The following is a 4173-nucleotide window of genomic DNA, read 5'->3' on the forward strand; positions in this document are numbered from 1 at the left end:
TCAAGATTTTGTGTTTGAAGGCAAAGGGACCCAGGCGAGTAAAATAATGAATCTAGGCTTCGCAGACACAGATCTGACATTTGCTCTCTCCCTCTGACTCAGGCTTTGACTGGGTTCAGGGATTAATTAGGCCATGCAAACGAGTTAGGTTCTCTCCTCCGGCAACCTGGTCACGTAGGGAACCCCCACCCCTCCCCTTCCCCACACTCTCCTTGCCCATAATGAAGCATGACTGTAGTAAAACAAGTCTTTTGATGGTGACTCTTCTCATCACTTTCAAGACAAACAATGTCTCAGAAGCCCCCCAGCTGCTTTTATTTTTCTTATATCTACAGTTACATCTTGGGTGTGTTTACTCATCCTCATTAAATATGTTGGTCGTTTGTCCTTCCCTGTCCCGTCCCCCTGTCCCCCCCCCCTCCCCTTTTTAAAAAATATCCTTCCTTTATTGTAATTTACAGAAAACATCAATTACAGGATAGAGTTAAAAGCTTTTGGATATTGAGCAGCATCCCATAATGCCACAGTCTCTAAAGGAGACTTGACAAGGGGTATAGGAGGGAAGAGCAGGAATATAAGACGAAAAGCCCCACAGCACACAGAAAAGTCACAAATTGCTACTTTGCACACAGCACAGCTTTGCTTATGGACAGTGAAGTTCCTCTGATAAGCCTGAATAGGAACTTTGTGTTATTCTTTCAAATAGAAAACTAACAAGTGACTGTTACCCTCCTCCTTTGAACACAGATACTCGGAAAGACTAGGATGGCACAGGAATTAAAAAACAACCCATCAGAGGACTAACAAGCAGCTAGGCTTTCCTGCATAGGTCAGGATAGCCTTATAGCAGGTTTAGACATAGGTCAGGATGATTTTCTTCCAAGCATCACTGAAATAACACTTCAGCTGAGTATCTTTGCTGCCTAGCATGTGTCCTGAAGCCACATCACCATTTGAAGTACTTGTTCTGGTAATAAACACATCAGCAGTTCAATAACATGCCAGACACAATGGCATATATTTTGACTATTATTTGTTCTCTTTACATGTGTCTATGCGTGTACAATTGTTCCCATGAAGAAACAGCCTTCCCATTTCTCCTATTCTTGACAGAGTAGTGTTCCAGACACATGATTCTGTTCTGATTTACAAAAATATCAAAAATGAACAAAAAAGAGCATTACACTGACCACTCTTGAAGTGCCAAAGAGTTCTCTCTACTTTGAACATGAGGGTTAACTTTGGTCAACAAAATGAGCATTTCATCTCAAATATGAGTTTAAATGATGAGGGTCAGACAAGGGATTCAAAGAGAGCTGCTTTTGTAACAGAAAAAGGAGCAAAAGGAAGAATGCTGCATTTAAAACATCTCATTGCAGGGATAGCTTTTTATGCCACTTTCACTTAAGATCTCCCCACTTTTCTCAACCAAAAAGAAGGTAGGAATAACCTTGCTCAGCAGAATATTATCTAAACTGCTCTCCTTAGGGAGTCAAATATTGGAGTTTGCTAGTCATCATTCTTGTGTGAGATCTTCCGAATAAATAAATAAATAAATAAATAGCAGCCTTCCCTGAGGAGCCGAAGAGAGCCCTGGTGTGCCTAGGCTCAGGTCCTGCCTGGCGCTTACCGCTGCAGGACCTGAAGGGAGCAGGGAGGGGGGCGAGGTGGGGGCGATCACCCTCCAACACCGGGAACTGTTTGTAAATTACCCTAAGCTTCCCTTAGTCATTATTCCATTAACTGCCTCTTGGTAGATCTGTCAGTAACTAAGCTGGGACTTATTTGTAGAGAATCAGAGGCTATTTGCTGCACTAAGTGAGCCATGAGAGCGAAAGGGTTTGGGATTTATTTGTAATTACAGTCAGGATTTTTTTTCTTCTCCTTGCCTGGACCCCACTGGTACTTTCATTCACATTCCCTAAGCTGAAGCTGGCGCCAGGATCACAGGCTGGCCCTGTGTTTATGTCATTGAGACTAGGACAATATTTCAGTGTGGAGCCAGACCGCAGGGATCCACTCTATAAAACCCTCACTAAAAATAGACAGCCGCCCTGCCCCCAGGCCCGCGGACCGCCGGCTCCCTGCGTGGAGAACAGCCCTGGGCCGGGCCCGGCTCAGCCCGCCGGCCCCCGGCTCTGCCAGCCCCGGTTCTGGCAGCCCCGGTTCTGCCAGCCCCGGCACTGCCACCACCGGCTCTGCCAGCCCGGCTCTGCCAGCCCCAGCTCTGCCAGTCCTGGTTCTGCCACACCCCGGCTCTGCCAGCCCCGGCTCTGCCAGCCCCGGCACTGCCAGCCTGGCTCTGCCAGCCCGGCACTGCCAGCCCCGGCTCTGCCAGCCCGGCACTGCAACCCCCCGGTTCTGCTACCACCGGCTCTGCCAGCCCCGGCTCTGCCAGCCCCGGTTCTGCCAGCCCCGGCTCTGCTACCACCGGCTCTGCCAGCCCCGGCTCTGCCAGCCCCGGTTCTGCCAGCCCCGGCTCTGCCAGCCCCGGTTCTGCCAGCCCCGGCACTGCCACCACCGGCTCTGCCAGCCCGGCACTGCCAGCCCGGCTCTGCCAGCCCGGCACTGCCAGCCCGGCACTGCCAGCCCCGGCTCTGCCAGCCCCGGCTCTGCCAGCCCCAGCACTGCAACCCCCCGGTTCTGCCAGCCCCGGCTCTGCCAGCCCCGGCACTGCCACCCCCCGGCACTGCCAGCCCCGGCACTGCCAGTCCCGGCTCTGCCAGCCCCGGCTCTGCCAGTCCTGGTTCTGCCACACCCCGGCTCTGCCAGCTCCGGTTCTGCCAGTCCCGGCTCTGCCAGCCCCGGCACTGCCAGTCCTGGCTCTGCCACCCCCGGCACTGCCCGCGGTGCCTCTGAGCAGCTCCTGGAGCCGGCAGAGCCACTGGTGCTGCATCCACAGCATCCTGAGGGATCCTCTGCTCCCTGACCGCTCCCTGAGAGTGGATGTGGTACCTCGAGGTGCCCAGCCTCCCCTTGCCCCTAGCCCTGCTCTGCAGCAATCCCCGAGTAGCCCTGCAACACCTCTGCTCAGGCTGCAGCTCTGTGCTGTGAGTTATCCTAAAATCCCACTGGCTGTAACTGGGAGAGCAAGAGACACCTGAAAATATCAGCACTTGGGACCCCTCTTTTCCCTCTGTAGCTTGTACAGAGAGACCCCAGTAGGACAAAACTGAGTCAAAGACTTCACCTCTGTCTGATAAATCTTTGCTGCAGCAAATTAAAACATGAGCTGAACATTTCCATCTCATAGCTGTCAGTTTTATTCAGAAGCATGAACCAGGGCAAATCATTCAGCCTTTTCAATGCCAGTGGTGCGTGATCTCTCAGCTTGAAAGGATAAAGGTAAATAGTAGAAAGAATGTTCATTGATTACTTCAATAACTATACCAGGTAAGATACAAGGCATTTAATGCACAGATTTTAAAGGTAAGAGCCTGAACCTGCAGCTTAGATCCTGACATTGGAAGGGGTTTAGTTCAAGAAGCCTGTGAAGTGGCAGAAAAACCTCACATGCATTTTAATGGGCAACAGAGCCTTCCAAAAGACAGCAACAAAGAGCAATCAAGTGGCTTGATTGCCTGAGATCCCTGTTTGCCTAGCTGATGAAAAAGCAGCAGATGGGAGTGTGCATGCTTGTACACATAGGTATCCCCAGCAGGGATGCTGCCAATGAATGTTCAAGGGGAACAAACCCTCAGAACAGCCTCCTGTCACTGAACCACTGTCCTGGCATATTATCAAGTAAGTAGAACCCTGATATGCTCAAACCAGTGGCAAAACGACACTGGGAAGAGGCAGATTTGGTTGGCTAAAGAAGCCCATCTCACCCTCTCTCCCAAGGCGCAGGACAACCTGTCTGTTCTCCACCTGGGCTGCATGGCTCATTGCTGATAGAGGTGCAGCCAGTCACCCCCTGAACTGAAGAGATGGTTGCACAAATCTGTGATAGGGCTGAAAACTGAGCTCTGAAAACCCTGTCAGTGCTTTAAAATCCTGCAGTGCCACGTGCTGCTGCTCATAATGAAGGTTGGCTTTGATTTGATTGGTTTAAAGTAAATCATTCACTAGACAAGCCATTTTGTACAAGGAGATAAGGCTATTGTAATATGGACTGAAAATGTTGGAAAAGGCTGCTTTGAAAATTTTCAAAACAGCAAGAACACATATACA

This window comes from Lonchura striata, chromosome 18 (genome assembly GCF_050655825.1).
Source record: "Lonchura striata isolate lonStrDom1 chromosome 18, ASM5065582v1, whole genome shotgun sequence".
Lineage (NCBI taxonomy): Eukaryota > Metazoa > Chordata > Aves > Passeriformes > Estrildidae > Lonchura > Lonchura striata.